This window comes from Microcaecilia unicolor, chromosome 2, assembly GCF_901765095.1.
Source record: "Microcaecilia unicolor chromosome 2, aMicUni1.1, whole genome shotgun sequence".
NCBI lineage: Eukaryota > Metazoa > Chordata > Amphibia > Gymnophiona > Siphonopidae > Microcaecilia > Microcaecilia unicolor.
This window is the reverse complement of record NC_044032.1, coordinates 191,310,049-191,328,059: the sequence shown is the minus strand read 5'-3', so window position 1 is coordinate 191,328,059 and position 18,011 is coordinate 191,310,049. Positions and strand designations below refer to the sequence as shown.

Genomic DNA, 18,011 nt, shown 5'->3' with positions numbered 1-18,011 from the left:
ATGTATTTGCTAACTAAGGGGCCCTTTTACTAAGCTGCATCCTATCTCTTACGCTACCTCACCCCATACACACAATCTCGCCAACTGAAATCATCACAACAAAATCATACATGAACAAAAAAGACATACAGGGGTCCTTTTACTAAGCCGCATAGGCGCCTATGCGCACACAACGCTTGCCAATTTGGAATTACCACCCGGCTACCACGTGGCCTGGGCGGTAATTTCATTTTTTACACGTGTCCACTACGCGAGTCAGTAAAAGGATCTCACAATGTTCTCAAATCAAGGGACAAAGCTACAGAATGCATTGCCAACGCATCTCTTCCACTTTAAAACAGAGCTAAAGACTTTTCTTTTCCAAGACGCTTATAAATAATTCATCTTGAGGCTGTATGACTCCTGTAAACAGTCCCCTCTTCCTAATGTATTGACCTCTATCTCCCTCTTTCTTGTGGAAATTGTAGTTCTCCCCCCTTTCCTGCTGTAATCTAGAAGTCTCTCTGTATGTCATCTTCTCTTCTCTCCTTTCTCCTGTTCTATAGATTGTAAGCAACCCAATTAGCTTGTTCTGTTGGGCAGGATAGAAAGTCATTAATAAAACTTGAAATCCAGGCATCATGTGGTAACTCCAAAATGTGTGCACGCTAACCACACGCCAAAAGATAATTATAAATGTTTTTTGTGAGGGCATGTCATGGGTGGAGACTAGGCATTCTTGTGCTAACCAGTTAGCACATCTACATTACCACTCCGAAGCTGGTTAGTGCAGGGACAGCACATGAGCCCTTACCACATATAAAATGGGTGGCGCTAAGTGCTCACATAGTAATTTTTTAAAAAAATGGTCCTGTATTAATGCCAATATTAGCACAGTCATTAATAGAAAAAATAGAAAATTGGTAATTTTTCCACGGATTCTAAATAGTGTGACTCGAGTTGCATGTGCAAATCTGGGCATATTCTGGATTTGCATGCGTAACTTACTTAGCTTAACAATGCTAATCAGCACTGATAACTGGACTTAACAAGCAATTATTGACACTAATTGACATTAATTAGAATTTACATGCACAAATGTCTAAGAATATTGTATAAACCGATGAATGTAAATTCTAGGATGTGAATCTGAAAGGGGGTGTAAATTCATAGAATTTACATGCACTGTTATAGAATATGCAAGTTCTGCACATAACTTAAGAATCGGTATTTATACCAGGTTTTCATTGGTGTAAATGAACGTGACCAATATAGTTGCAGAAAAACCAGCGGCGTACCAAGGGCGGGGCGGTGGGGGCGGTCTGCCCCGGATGCACGCTTCTGGAGGGGTGCAGAGAGCAGCCACGCGCCTGTCGGCTCCCTCTGCCCCGGAACAGGTTACTTCTTGTTCCGGGGCAGAAGGAGGAGGGAGCCAGCGGAGCTCCCAGCAGCTAAGAATGCACCGGGGGGGGGGGGGGGGGGGGGGGAGGGGTTGATGCACCGGGTGGGGGGTGGTGCATTGGCGATCTGCCCCGGGTGGCAGCCAACCTAGGATCGTCAAAAGGGTGTTGGGCGTATTCTATAAACTACGTCTAGATTTAGACGGATTCTACAAACCACACCTAAATTTAGGCACGGTTTACAGAATGAGCCTAGGCATATTTATTTTTCAGTACCGCTTTTTAGGCGTGAAATATAGAATGTAGCCCTTTGTGGCTGCGGTAAAAATGGCCTTAGTGTGCGGAAAAGACCTGCACAAAAGCTCGATAAGACCACTTTTTGGTTGCAGCTTTGTAAAAGGATCCCTAAGCTCATAATTCACATTAACGTAGGTTCATAAATGAGACCCTTGGACTGTAAGCACTCTGGAAAAACAGCAATACTTACTCTGCCTCAAAGTAACTCACCTTGAGTTAAAAATGAAAAGGCGTGAGCTAAATCTAAAATATTTAAATCATTAGCTCCTTTTTGAGAACTAGCTAACATAACACATTCTCCTTAAAAGAACCTGGATACTTGTGCGCGAGGGTGAGGGATGGAGGGAATGGTGTGGTATAACGTGCAATCTTTTTACACCAATTTTCAAACAGTACTTCCCCTCTGAAGCGTGTTTTATTTATTTAAGCATTTATATACTGCCTAGATCTAAGCAGTTTACAGTTTCTTACAGGTACTGGTGTTCCAAGTATGAAGTATCCATGGATATTTGCATATGTAATGGGTAGTTATTTTATGGATATTACCACACAGAGTTGAAAATATGATCTACACACATTTCTCACCCCGATCTAAACATGTCCCAGTGAATGCACCTTCTCAATGCAGATAAAAAGTGTGTATATAAATTGCCTGAAAGTTACCCTACCTTTGCTATTAACAGCTGTGGAATTTTATTTGCTCTGACAGGAAGAAACCCAGTGGTATGCTTAGAACAGCAGAGGAAAATAAGATGTATAAACTGAATTATTTTTCATTTTAAAAAAAGTACATGTAGAAGATACAGATGCAAAGGTTTGCAGGTACTTTGCAGCTATGGCAAGTTTGAAAATTTTGGAGGTAAACACACATGTGGATTTTATCCCAACACAGACATTTTGAAAACTATCCTGAAAAAGGCATATCGTGTAAAATTTATATTAATCAAACTGATAAAAACTAGGTTGCCCTCACGGATTTCCTGGATGCATATTATGATGAAAGCAGGTTTTCTTCAGATTCTGTTGCTAACAGAAAAAGTCAGAAATGCAGGTATAGGTAAAACCCTGTGTCTGTTTCCTTTTCTACTACTTGATTGCTTCTATAATTGCACAGGCAATGTCATTAGAAGAGAGCCAAAGAAAAAAAAATTGTACTAGTTACCCACTAATCATGTTCAACAGTCAAAAGCATTTTTATCATTGTCTGTCTCCAACTTTTCTCTTTTGCTTTCCTGTTAATGATGGTGTTCCTTTCTCACTTTTTAAATTGGTTTTTATTATTGTAAACTGCTTGGATTTTTCTTTGAGCAGTATATCAAATGTTAATACACTTGGAAAGAAAGGACACCAATAGTGTGAAAGCAGAAGCTGTTATCATGTACCAGAGTGATAATTGATCAATGAGGTTCAGGGGCAAGAAATCAGATGGAAGGGAATCACAGTAGGAAAGACAATGATCAGGTGTAAGGGACTTTAAATTCCTAAAGCGCTTAAGGCAGGAGCCAGGAGAAAAGACTTAGACAAGCCCTTAAGACTCATCTCTTTGAAAAAATTTACCACAAAGATCAAAACATGTAAAATCTCCAAATACACCCAGTAACGTCGTAACACGTCTAATGTCTTATGATGTCTCTGCTACACCACTATTTTGTATTTCTATTGTCTGATGTCTTCTTTAATACAACGATCTTGTATTGTTAAGGTCTAATAATGTCTTCTGTAATACCACTATCTTATAAGCCACATTGAGCCTGCAAAGAGGTAGGAAACGTGGGGTACAAATGCAATAAATAAATAAAATAAATAAATAGCTGGAAGAAGAGAATGTGACAGATGCAACATGCTGAGCAAGAGAAGAGTCAGAGAGAAAAGTAAAAAAAAATCCCTAGTAAGAGGATAAGCTTTATTGAAAATGTGAATATTTAAATCATCGATTATCAAGAGTGGGGAAGAATCCAAAAAAGATATGGGGAAAATATATTGTAAGTGGCTTGCAAAGATGCATGGGAGACAGGAGGAGGAAGATAGAGAAGAATAACAGTAAGCACTGAGGGTAAGGACAAGTAAAATGAAAGCCCATCAAGAAGGGGGCTAGAGTACAAATGAAGTACATGAATATTCAAAGAAGAACGGAGCAGGTCAGCAAAGCCAGCGCTGTGTTTGTTAGGATAGTTAGAATAGATAAAGTTATATACAGGGGGACAGGACTGCTCGAGATAAGAGAGCTCCGAATCGGTAAGCGATGATTCACAGAGGCAAAACAGGTCAAGTTTGTGAGCAGTAATAGTGTCCTAAATCAGTGGAGACTTACGACGCACAAAGTTAGCATTTAGCAAACCAAAGTTCAAAAGAGACAAAGGTTCAGATGGAAAATGCTGGGTCTTAGGAATGGAAACAAGAAAAGAAGAGCTTACCTTGCAGGATTCAGAAGGCAGAGCCACCGGAGGCAAACAACTGCCCCAGATGACGGGAATGTGGAGAGAACCAGCCAGCTTAAAACTGTAGAAACAAGCTAAAAGGAGTAAAAATGGTGACAAGAGATAGGAAGTCATATGAAGGAGTGCACAAAAGGTGCATGACATGCTCCTTTGTGATGCTCCTGCACACGCCAAAGGCAGTGAGCAGTTGATTTAAAATCTAGCATAAGCCGTATTATCTCTCTATATAAAACGCACCTCCAACATTCTAATGAAGCCTCACTTTCCCAACGTTCTAAAGTGAGGCGGCAGAGACCACTTTTTGAACATCAGTGTTTGCCCCGCCCACGCGCTGCTGATTGGCTGTGCCTCAGGTGATGCACACAAAGTACGGTTCCACCTCCCAAACACTCACATGGAATTAGAAACCACCAAGCCTTTGAATGGGACCGGTGCTGCAGAGGAGCAGGAGTGGGACAGTGAACAAAATGCAGCGGTGTTCAGGAAAAAAAAAACAAACACACACGAGTCCCGCCCCTTCCTGAGGAGGGGGTAGCTACCAGCACGGGGACCAACCGCGAGGAAAGCACAGACGAAGAACGCCACTAAACAACCACTACATCGCGGACCTTACTCTGCAAGCTGTTCATGCGGTGAGTCTCCAAGCCGGCGTTCAGTGCCTACAACAGAGACTTCCAAACACATGTGCCCTCAGCCCCGCCCCCCCCCTACAGAACGCCACCCACATTCCACACTAAAACCAAACCAACCCCCCCCCCCAAAAAAAAAAACCCCACCCAAACGGAAACCTCCGGCGCCCACCCCCCCCTAAAAAAAACGGATCACAGCCCACCTGAGTGCCCAGCTGAAATCAGTGCCTACAAGGAGACCTCCAGACACATGCGCCCTCAGCCCCGTCCCCCCCTAAAGAACACCACCCACATTCCACACTCGAAAAAAACCCATATCTACTCCTACTGCCTGCCTGCAACGGATCCCTCTGGTTTCAACAAAAATACAAGTGCCTACAAATACCACATCAGAGTGCCCTGCTGAATTAAGATTACTGTATCACACTCACACGCAGAGAATCACCCCCTACCAGCAACAAAAAACCCCCACATCTAATATGGACAATCAGCATCACTCACTAACACACATACATACAACCAAACTGCCCACCACCCAAAATGCCACACACTGCCATGGACAGACAACATCTTGCTTTCACACTCATACACACACACTCCCTCCCCCAACCCCCTTAATACAAAAACTGAAACAGTAAAAACCTACATCTCTCTCTTACAAACACCCACAGACACCCACAACCCCCCTCAAAACCACAAACACTCATACAGAACAACGCTACCCTACCCCACAAACACCCCTCCCCCCCCCAAAAAAATAGCATACACCCATAGACCCCCACAACCCCCCCTCAAAACCACAAACACTCACTCATACAGACTTTACAACTTAAAAAAAAAACTCTTTTCCTTTTTAAAAAAAAATATATCCCTTAATATCAAACAGAAAAAGAAAACAAAAAAAAAACACATGCTAGCACCCGTTTCATTTGTTTTGGAAACGGGCCTTTTTTACTAGTATTATATATTATATCATGAATGTTTTGGTGTATGTGTTTCAAATTATGATATAATAAACTACAATTAAAGTTCCAGCATTCTTAAATCCAGTAGTATTTGAAACTTTGTAAGTCTAAGTGCTTTGAACATCAGTCCCTTGGTCTGCAACAAAGCGCAGAATGCTAGCAATACACTAGCAATGTTACACTGCTGATCATTAAGCAAATTTACTTAGACTGCACATTGTGCTCCTAAGTAAATCAGTGTGAACATTTTTGCAGTTACTTGGCCCCCTACTGGACTACTTGGCAGAGGTTATTGAGTCACAGATTCCCAGACAGTGAAAACTCTGCATTGATTTGTTTGGTACCTAAACTAGGCCGCCCTAGAGAGTTACCCAGGATTTATCGTCCCATGTCGCTACTTAATGTTGACATAAAAATATTAGCTAAGGTTCTGGCTAATAGGTTGGCGGAGGGACTACTGGAGTATATTCACTGGGATCAGGTTGGATTTATTAAGGGGCGTCAGTCAGTCCTTAATGTGCGCAAGTTATTGCTGGCCATTATGCATTGCCTAGAGAAAGGGATTCCCCCTTGTGACCATTAGTCTGGATGTGAAGCGTGCATTTGATAGAGTATATTGGCAGTTTATGTTTGCACCCCTCTCTCACCTAGGGATTTCGGGATGGTTTTTTAAAGCAGTGACAGCCTTATATAGAGAGCCTAGGGTGGCCCTGTTGGTTAATGGGTTTCAAACAAAATGGTTTCCCATTCTCCGTGGTATTTATTTTATTTATTTTTTATTGCATTTGTATCTCAAATTTCCCCACCTACTTGCAGGCTCAATGTGGCTTAAATAGTTTTGTTAACATTCTCATTACAGGATATCAGGTACAATTAGTAATGTGTAGAGATTAAGTAAGGGAAGAAAGAAGAAGGAAGGGAGTGATTAGGGTAGTTATAGAAGGTGGGCATTCATAATTGAGTGAGTTGGTGAGATGTCTCAGTGAGGCTATAGGTTCTCATTGTAGGCCTTGTTGAAGAAAAATGTCTTCAGAGATTTTCGAAAGATATTTGTTTTGTTGATTGCTTTTAAGTCTATAGGTAATGCATTCCATAACTGTGTGCTCATGTAAGAGAAGGTAGTGGCATGCATCAGCTTGTATTTAAGTCCTTTGCAGCTGGGGTAGTGCAGGTTGAGAAATTTGCGGGATGACCTTGTGGCGTTTCTGGGAGGTAGGTCCACAAGGTTTAGCATGTAGATTGGGGCGTCTGCGTGAATGATTTTGTGAACAATCGTGCAGATCTTGAACGCCATGCGTTCCTTAAGTGGGAGCCAGTGAAGTTTCTCTCTTAGGGTTTTTCCAAATATGAGTCTGGCGGCCATATTCTGGGCAGTTTGGAGTTTTTTGATTGTCTGTTCTTTGCAACCGGCGTACAGTGCATTGCAGTAGTCCAGGTGGCTTATTACCATTGACTGTACCAGGGTAGAGAAGATGTGTCTCGGGAAGAAAGGTTTTACTCTTTTGAGTTTCCACATGGCGTAGAACATCTTTTTCGTCGTGTTTTTCACGTGAGTATCAACAGTGAGGTTTCGATCAATGGTGACTCCAAGAATTTTCAAGTTTTGTGAGACAGGAAGGAAACAGTATGGTGTGATTATGGTGGAGAGGTTTTTTCGTGTTATGTTGTGAGGTGAGTACAAGACATTGTGTTTTGTCTGCGTTAAGTTTAAGTTGGAATGCATCTGGAGTGTGCATTATTTGGAGGCTTTGGTTGATCTTGTTGGTGATTTCATTTAGATCCTGTTTGAACGGGATGTAAATTGTGACGTCATCTGCATATATGTAGGGGTTGAGGTTTTGATTGGCTAGCAGTTTGGCTAGAGGTATCATCATTAGGTTGAATAAGGTTGGTGAGAGGGGGGATCCCTGGGGGACTCCACATTCAGGTATCCATGGGAGTGATCTGTCCGCATTCGTTGTGACTTGGTATGATCTTGTGGTCAGGAATCCTTTGAACCATTTGAGAACTGTGCCTCCTACTCTGAAGTATTCTAGTATATGTATTAGTATATCGTGGTTAACCATGTCAAAGGCTCTGGACATATCGAATTGTAGGAGGAGAATGTTGTTGCTAGTCGAAATTGCTTGTTTGAATGAGTTCATTGCGGACACTAGAACAGTTTCGGTGCTATGGTTCGACCGAAATCCTGATTGAGACTCGTGCAGAATTGAGTGTTTATTTAGGTACGAGGCAGGGGTGTCCTCTGCCCCCCTTGTTATTTGTCCTCACACTTGTAAGTAACTGTTTTATTACTGAATTCTTTGGCATTACCATTTTTAATGCAGTGCAATATTAAACACTGATGCAATAACCTTGTGACTTTTAAATGATTCCCTCAGGTTGAGATTTGATTTTGGCTTTTGGGGAAAGTTGTGCAAACATCTCCTTTAGATATATGCTACTTTGACAGTTACTATTGTCTGCTTACTAATACACGTGCATGTTTGGCTACTTAACCATCTTCTAAGCATGATAATTTGTATTTTGTCTGCCATTACACTTTATGGGACCCCTGTCACAAATATATGTTGGTTATATCAAGGTTATATCATTTTCATATTATTCATGTTTTTGTGTTTTGAGATGTTATCAGGCTCATTTTCGAAAGAGAAGGATGCCCATCTTTTGACACAAATCGGAAGATGGGCGGCCTTCTCACAGGGTCGCCCAAATCGGCATAATTGAAAGCTGATTTTGTGCGTCACCAACTGCTTTCCATTGCGGGGACGACCAAAGTTCACAGGGGCGTGTCAGAGGCATAGCGAAGGCGGGACTTGGGCGTGCCTAACACATGGGTGTCCTTGACCCATAATGGAAAAATAAAGGGCATCCCTGATGAGCACTTGGACGACTTTACCTGGTCCTGTTTTTCTTACGACTAAGGCACAAAAAGGTGCCCGAAATGACCAGATGACCACCGGAGAGAATCGAGGATCACTTCCCTTACTCCCCCAGTGGTCACTAACCCCCTTTCACTCTCAAAAACATCTTTAAAAATATTTTGTGCCAGCCTCTAATGTCCTACTCAGGTCCATCATAGCAGTATGCAGGCCCCTGGAGCAGTTTTTATTTCCCACCTATTTGTAGGCTCAATGTGGCTTACATAGTACCGGAGAGGGGTTTGCAGTCTCCGGTGTGAACAAATACAAAGTGATATTGTGGAAAGATAAAGTTCATGTGGCACAGCCACATTAGGGAATCATACAATGGAAGAGTTGTGTTATGTCTATTACGTATTTTGGTTTTGTTGTGTTGCAGAGATCAGGCATTTAAGATGGATTGGTAGGGTATGCCTTTTTAAACAGGTTAGTTTTTAGTTTTTTCTGAAAGTTTAGGTGGTCGTACATAGTTTTCAAGGCTTTTGGTAATGCGTTCCACAGTTGTATGCTTATGTAGGAGAAACTGGAAGCGTAAGTTGATTTGTATTTGAGTCCTTTCCAGCTTGGGTAGTGCAGATTTAGGTACATTCGTGTTGATTTGGATGTGTTTCTAGTTGGTAGGTCGATCAGGTCTGTCATGTATCCCGGGGCTTCACCGTAGATAATTTTGTGAACCAGTTTTAGTGGGTGCAGTGCATTTCAGACAGACGGACCCAAGCCCATCCCCCCACCCCACCTAATACACTTGTGGTGGTAAATGTGAGCCCTCCAAAACCACTGCACAAGTTAACATGTTTCTGTGTAATTTAAGCAATGCATTTTATTTTTGTGATTTTGAATATGTTTTATTTTTAGTTTTTACTAATAGCTTGTTTGTTTTTAACATTGTCTGTTATAATTAACAGCCCTATCCCTGATGCAGCCTATTGAGATGAAACGTGGCCACGCCGGGTGCTTTGGTTTGAATAACTTGCTCTTTTTATACATCTACTAGTCTGCTCTGTGCTGTTTTCTACTGAAGGTGTTGATAAATAAATCTTCCCTGTGAACTGTAACATTTATTTTTAGATTCAAATCTTCTCCCTCTCTCACTACCTAAAATATGCATGCATTTTTGTCTGCATCACAAACCTCATATGTTCCCTTCCTTATTAGGCATAAGTAACAACTGTAAACTACTGAAAAGAGCAGATTTTATAAGATTTAAGTCAAGTAGAATCATTTAAGGCACAGAATATGCTTGAAAAATATTATGAATATGTGGTTTATTCATTTTTTTAAATACATGATACCTCCCTCCACATTACATTACAGGACACTTGTACCCCACATATGCCTCATGAGTTCAGTGTGGCTTATATAATGAAGAGACTGGGCATACCCAGGAATAAGTTGCAATGCAAAGATCATCTCTGAGCACTCAGCAATTACTAAACCATGTATTTTCTAAATAAAAAAGATTTTAATATCTTCTTAAATTTAACATAATCAGCCTGACCTCTAATATTACAGGAAGACTATTCCAGTGGGTAGAAGAATTGTATTGCTTTAGTTGACCCCTATTTAATCTCTGACACTATAGCATCTCACATCTTGAAGGACAATGATGAAAGTCAGATTTAGAATGAGATCACAATGCAATGAACTTATTCTGCATGCTTCAATTTGGATTCACCATACAGATGACACCTCACTTAGCACCCAACTCTAAAGCAGCTTAAAACGTCAGTGACACTCTTAAAAAAACTCACATCAAGTGGTCAAGTTCCCACTGTATCACAAGTCTAAAATTAGAAGACAGGAAGATGCATTTAGCCACGGTACATAAACATGAAATTCTGTACCTCACTTCCAGGCAAATCTTCTCTTTCAGTATGCTTAAAATACAAGTCTCTGTCAGCTTGAATTATGTCTGTCTCTATCTTGATGAAATAAATATGATTGCACTTAAGCCCTGATTGCAATTTCATTTCTGGATCATGTTTGCTAAATCCTATAATCATGAGGGAGTCTGTCTAATGCATGACTTAGTTTTCACCTACTTAATAAAACTCAGTTTTGTTATGACAAGAAATCCTCTAGCAAGCCTGGCCAGATGCTGCACAATTGCTGTCCTGAACTTAAAGCTTACAAATACTCAAGAACAGCAAATTTTAAGTGTTGACTGAAATAAAGCATCTACATTTAGACACTCAGCCCTAAGCAGTTTTCAATGGCATCAAATTAGGCACCAAACTGCCCAAAGGTAACTTAAACCCTTTGAAAACTGATCTTATGTCACTGTCAGGCTTATTTTCGAAAGAGATCGCCGGCGATCTTCCGACACAAATCGGGAGATCACCGGCGATCTCCTGAAACCAGCCAAATAGGTATAATCGAAAGCCAATTTTGGCCGGTGCCAGCTGCTTTCTGTCGTGGACCCAGCAAAATTTCAAGGGGGTATGTCGGTAGGGTAGTGAAGGCGGGTGGGGGCGTGCTCACGAGATGGCCGGCTTTGCCCGATAAAGAAAAAAAAGCCAGGCTTGATGAGCATTTTGCCGGCTTTACTTGGTCCTTTTTTTTTTCACGACCAAGCTTCAAAAAGGAGCCCCAACTGACCACCGGAAGGAATCGGGGATGACCTCTCCTTACTCTCCCAGTGGTCACCAATCCCCTCCCACCCAAAAAAAAAATCGAAGTGCTAGGGACGTCCTAAATCAAAACTATTTTTGCTTGGCTTTTTCAGTAGTACTAGTGGGATTTGAACTGGCCACCTCTGGATTACAAGACTGGTGCTCTAACCACTTGGCCACAAGCTCCACTTACTTGGATGTCCCTCCCTTTTGATTATGCCCCTTCAGGTCTCTCTCAGCCAATCACAGCGCATTTAACTATCTGTGAGTGGCTGAGAGAGACCCCTGTCTGTGATTGGCTGAGAGAGACCTGAAGGGGCTTAAGCAAAAGGGAGGGACATCCAACTAAGGGGAGCTGTGGCCAAGTGGTTAGAGCACTGGTCTTGTAATCCAGAGGTGGCTGGTTCAGATCCCACTGGTACTACTGAAATAGCCATCCACTTGGATTTTTCCCCACTTTTTTTTTAAGCCAGCCATCTGTAAACCCGGCGATCTCAACATTTGACCTAAATGTTGAGATTTAGCCGGCCCCAACCGTATTATCGAAAGAAAAGATGGCCGGCACCACCCCTTTGCGGAGCCGGCCCCGAAGATGGCTGGTGCCGTTCGATTATGCCCCTCTGTGTTATGGTACTGTTACCTGTATAAGTTTAAATGGGCTATCCATTTTGAGAATTAGCGGGAAGGTGCTATAGGAACAGAGATGCTTGCTTAAACTCTTGTTGGTAAGAAGGAGAAAGGGACATGTGATGTGACCTGAAAGGGAACAAGAGAGTTGTGTGTCCGTGTAACATATGGGCTTAGGACTCTACCAGCCACCATATCTCCTGCTGCACTGTTCCAGATTCCCTCCCACTGGACAGGTGACACCATCTGGAGGAGCCTGCTGCCTTTAAAAACTTTGCATTGCCTCTGTACATGGCCCATGGTTGCTTGCCCAAAGGGGAATACCCAAAGGAAAAAGACTCCCCTCCATTTGCTACTCATTTATTTTCCCCCTTCTTTTGATACTGCTCTTTGGGACTCCATGGTCCAATCCTTTACTGAGGCCATGACTCGATACAGTAATTTACTTATTTTGGGGGGTTTAATTTTCATATTAATAACCATGCTAATCATATGACAATCATTTTATTTCATTGCTTGCTGATTTAGCTCTCACTCAGTATCTCTCTTTCCCCACCCACCATGCTGGCCTCACCCTTTATTTAGTTCTTTCATCCTTTCCTTCTAATATTTTTCACCTTTCTGGATTTTGAGCCCTCCTGGTTCCTTGGTCTGATCACTTCCTGTTTTCCTATTCTCTTTATACCTTGCTTTGACCTCAAAGCTTCCTCCATGCTTTTATCCAAATGCCAAACCTTTCCTTACATCAATTCTTTAACAGTTCCCTCTCTTCATTCATTGTTACACTGTGATTTTTCAAAATTACCACTCAAAGTTAGATAGATTCCTCCCTTAGATCTGTATATCCCTCTTTCTCGGTCTCATATTTTTCATTTTATCCTACCCACAAAATACAGAATACTTGACCTTCTGAACTTGACTCACAGTTATGCTCTGAGTATGTTCCTAAACTCAGTGCTGTCTACTGAGTTTATTCAGAGATTTAAACTCCAATCCTTAATCCCATTCTTTATTCAATTCAGTTGATGACAAGATAAAACTAATCACTTTCAGTTGCACTGTGATGGATTAGCAATTCTGTACATATAGAGTGAGTGTGTCTGTAATTAGTCCCTCTCCCTGAGAGGAAGAACTGTGAGTGTCTGGTAATCTGAATATCGAAACATAGGACTCGCATTAGCAGCTCCGGTAACCACACAACAGCTAAACAGCCGCACAGCAAACACACAGGTAAAAAATCACTCCTGTTTGGATTTCCTGTTGAGAAACTAGTATTTGTGAGTTTATCTTGGTGCAGTCTATTATGTTGTGGGGGTTCGCTCCCCCGTGGCTAGCTGTTCGTGTGTATTTTGGGGATCTTCTGCCTTTCCAGATTTTGATGGAGGAGACGGAACTGATATTTAAGCACATGATCCAAAATTCTCCTATCAATAGATTAAGGCTGATGAGTAGTACTAGATTCCATATCTCAGTCATCGTTGGCTTAGTAATATTGGTTAATGTGCAACATCTATTTAAGTACTAAGACTGGGCACTGTGTATCATATGATTAACTACTATGGACACATATACACTCATATCCATATATTATCACATGAACCCTCATGTACATGCAGCTTTCTAAAGTGTCAACAGGTTGTTTTGAGTATACATCAGCAGATGGTATGCCACATAACACAATAATTATGCAGTTAAGAGTACAGCTAAAGGTAGCAACTATTTAGAAAGAAGTAGCTAATCCACAATGTGATGCCTGTAGCCAGAAGAGATTTTGCTCTGAATCAACAATTAAGGAACTGCTCTAAGACAGTGAGTGGCAGGACAAGATTGCTCAGTAGAAGTTTCTGTAAAAATTAATAGTTCTTTCAACTTAGAGTAGCTGTAGAAAAAGTAATATCAGAGTCTCTTCAGCTGCAGAAGATGTTTCAATTATAGACAGTAGAATTATTCTGTGGTTGCCAGTAACCACAGGATTTCTGTTACAATGCTGTTGAACATCACTTTAGGAGCTAGGGCTGACTGTGAGCCAAGTGTTAAAGTACCTACATATAATACTGCAATACTATTCTCTAATACAATGGTTCCCAAACCTGGTCTTGGAGGCATCCCAGATGGTCAGGTTTTCAGAATACCTACAATGAATATTCAGGAGAGCGATTTGTATGTACTGTCTCCACTGTATGCAAATCTCTCTCATGAATATTCACTGTGGATATCCTGAAAACTGACTGGCTGGGGTGCCTCCAGGACCAGATTTGGTAACCAGTGCTCTAATATAATGCATTTTGATTTTTTTTTTTCTTTTTGGCACACAACCTGGAGTATTTTCATTAACAGAGGTACTAGGGGAAGGCAGCCAGTAGGGGTTCTTCCATGCTATATTTAAACGTGCCTCTGCTGTCCCTTTACTGCTGACATAGATGTTGCCCCTCCCCCCAAGTTTATAAACTTGCACCACCACACCCATCCCACCCTGCCTTAGCACTGCCCACTTTAGCCTTCCCAAACGCTTAAGTCACCGACCACCTATGTTCCCACCCGCCACCCCTCAAACTGCTGTTTCAGCAGTAGCAGCAAAAACAAAGAAAAAGATTCTGGGGCTGCACTGTTCATGCTTGCGGCTACCGGCTCTGCCTCAAAACAGGAAGCAATGTCAAAGGGGGTGGGACCGGCAGCTGGGAGCATAAACAGTGCAGCCCCATAGTCTTTTTTTCTTTGTTTTTGCCACCACTGCTGCTGTTGGTCTGGATAAACAGAAGTAGTGTCAGTGGAGGTGTCGGAATAGAGGGGGAGACATCATTATTTAGGGGCAGAGAAAGGGGGCACACACTGAATGAGGGGAGACAGGTGGCAGATGCTGGATGTAGGGGGTAGAGGGGGAAAATGCTGTACGACATAGGAGGAGAGAGAAGACAGATGATGGCTGGAAGGGACCAGAGAAAAAGGGCAGATACTGGATGGAACAAGGGAGAGAAAAGGGGGGAGAGAAGGATGACAAGATGCTGAATGGAAGGAGGAGACAGAGAGAGAGAGAGAGAGAGAGAGAGTGGCAGACATTGGATGAAAAGGGGGAGAGAGACGGGACAGATGCTAGATGGAAGAGGGGAGCAGAGAAAAAGGGCAGATTCTGGATGGAAGAGGGGAGCAGAGAAAAAAAGCAGATTCTGTACGGAAGAGGGGAGAACAGAGGGCACACAATGGAAGAATGGGGAGAGAAAGAGGGCACATGCTGGAAGTGGGGAGAGAAAGAGGGCACACACTGGATGGAAATGGGAGAGAGGGGGAGCAAATGCTGGATGAGAAGAGGAAAGAAAGAAGATAGAGTTAGTGAGAGATTGGGAAATAAGAGGAAGTGAAATAGGAGAGCCAGAGCCACAGTGAGGGAAAGAAATGGCAAGCTGTAGGTAGATAGTTAAAAAAAAAAAAAAAAAAGAAATTGAAAACTGTATACTAGGAAAGAATTAAATCTGGACAGAGACAGAAACATAAATTAAAGAAATCTTAAAGGAGAAGAAAGGAGTAAAAAATGACAAATGAATAGGAAATCTTGTCAAGAGGTTTAAGAAGATGAGTAAAGCAGAAACAAGAGACTGGTACCAACACAATTACAAAAAATAAATGGCCAGACAAAAGGTGGAAAATTTAATTTTCTTTTTAGTTTAGGATAAAGTAGCATGGATGCTGTATTAATAAGCATCAATAAATGCAGAAAATGGAAATAAGGTGATATCTTTATTGGACTAATTTTAATACATTTTTGACTAATGTTTGGAGACCAAACCCTTCTTCCTCATGTCAGAGCAGGATACCATAACAAAAGGATACTGTCCTGACGTGAGGAAATAGGTTTTAGCCTCTGAAAGCTAACTGAAAAATGTATTTAGTCCAATAAAAGGGTATCACCATCATATTTTCCATTTTTTGTTTTATTTATATTTGTTAACTTATAGTGTAGAGATTGGAATATGTCAATTTTTGAAATTTACATCTGATATCTTTATAACTGCACAGTACAGAGGGACATGAATCACTTTTTCTCATTCTCTGATATTGCACTGTGGCTTCTTGGGGTTTTGGTTTAATTTGTGTACATATTTCTATTTTTAATTTGTGGTATTTTATAAATCAATTAAAAAAATTGGGATTCAAACTCTAATACTACGCTAACTATGTTAGAAACTGGGTTTGAAAAACATCTACAATATAAATCCTGCATAAAGGGAATAGAATCTCAAATATTTAAATAAAGACACGTCAAACACTCTCAGTAGGGGACCACAGGTATACTACATAGAACCCTCTACCATAGCAGGTGTCCAGTTACTATCATAATGCCAAGAAACAGGGAAAAAAAGATTCAGTACAAAAAACTTCCAAAAGGAGAAAAAGAACTGAATCCAAAAAAATCCCATATCCCTTAATGTAACTATCCCTTCATGCAGGAATATATATGCAAAAAAGTAAAGGGTTCTGCAACATGAAGTATTTTCATCCAATATCCAAAAGCAAGCCTGCCCCACTTATCTTCAATAGAGAACAGTACTGTCTCGCAGTTCTTCGGATTCCATCTTCTAGCGTCTTATTGTAACATTTTCTTTTATTCGCTATACACAAGAAACTCTGATTCCACTTAAATAAGAAGACTGTATCCCACAGTAATCAAAACCACGCAAACCTTCATAAGTCCTCAACAAGGGCTCTTGTTTCGCAAGATTACTTGCTGCATCAGGAGGAAATACAATGTAGAACTTTTCAACTTTCTAAAAAGGAACAAGATGGCTGTGGTTTTCAAAAGAACGCCACCAGTTTTGTCCACCAATCAGTAGCAAATACTAAACTTAAAGGAACCGCCGAGAGCAACCTCAATAAAAAGCATACCACTCTATATTTCTGTTAAGTCCTCGTGGTTCAACTGTATTTAATTGAAAAATCAATTGTTGTTCCTCTTTCCAAATTACTTTTTTAAAAATACTCTCTCCTCCATCCCAGATAAAGTTGATCAATAACCAAAACATTTTAACTCATCAAAATCATGATGTTGAAGCTCACAATGAGGGGCATAATCGAAAGGGATGCAAAAGTTTTGCTGAGGATGTCCTCGCAAAACGTCCCAATGAAGGGGCAGGGAAACCCGTATTTTCGAAACAAGATGGACGTCCGTCTTTTGTTTCGATAATATGGTCGGGGACGCCCAAATCTTGAAATTTAGGTTGTCCTTAGAGATGGTCGTCCCTAGGCTTGGTCGTTTCTGATTTTCGGTGATAATGGAAACCAAGGACGTCCATCTCAGAAACGACCAAATGCAAACCCTTTGGTCATGGGAGGAGCCAGCATTCGTAGTGCACTGGCCCCCCTCACATGCCAGGACACCAACCGGGCACCCTAGGGGGCACTGCAGTGTACTTCAGAAATTGCTCCCAGGTACATAGCTCCCTTACCTTGTGTGATGAGCCCCCCAACCCCCCCCCCCCAAAAAAAACACACTACCCACAACTGTACACCACTACCATAGCCCTTACGGGTGAAGGGGGCACCTAGATATGGGTACAGTGGGTTTCTGGTGGGTTTTGGAGGGCTCATATTTACCACCACATGTGTAACAGGTAAGGGGAGATGGGCCTGGGTCCGCCTGTCTGAAGTGCACTGCACCCACTAAACTGCTCCAGGGACCTGCATACTGCTGTGATGGACCTGAGTATGACATTTGAGGCTGGCAAAGAGGCTGGCACGAAATATTTCTAAAGATGTTTTTTTGAGGGTGGGAGGGGGTTAGTGACCACTGGGGGAGTAAGGGAAGGTGATTCTCGATTCTCTCCGGTGGTCACCTGGTCAGTTCGGGTACCTTTTTGTGCCTTGGTCGTAAGAAAAACAGGACTAGGTAAAGTCATCCAAGTGCTCATCAGGGACACCCTTTTTTTCCATTATGGGTTGAGGACGCCCATGTGTTAGGCACGCCCAAATCCCGCCTTCGCTATGCCTCCAACACGCCCCCGTGAACTCTGGTCGTCCCTGCGACAGAAAGCAGTTCGGGACGCCCAAAATCGGCTTTCCATTATACTGATTTGGGCGACCCTGTGAGAAGGACGCCCATCTTCCGATTTGTGTCGAAAGATGGGCATCCTTCTCTTTTGAAAATGAGCCTG

The 18,011-nt window shown here is 41.8% G+C and overlaps 1 protein-coding gene across 1 annotated transcript in view; it reads right to left on the bottom strand.

Annotated features, from left to right (window-relative positions):
- The window catches only part of ADAMTS19 (ADAM metallopeptidase with thrombospondin type 1 motif 19), a 269,857-nt gene that overhangs the window by 118,336 nt on the left and 133,510 nt on the right, over positions 1–18,011 (bottom strand). The gene's annotated exons all lie outside the window — the stretch shown is intronic.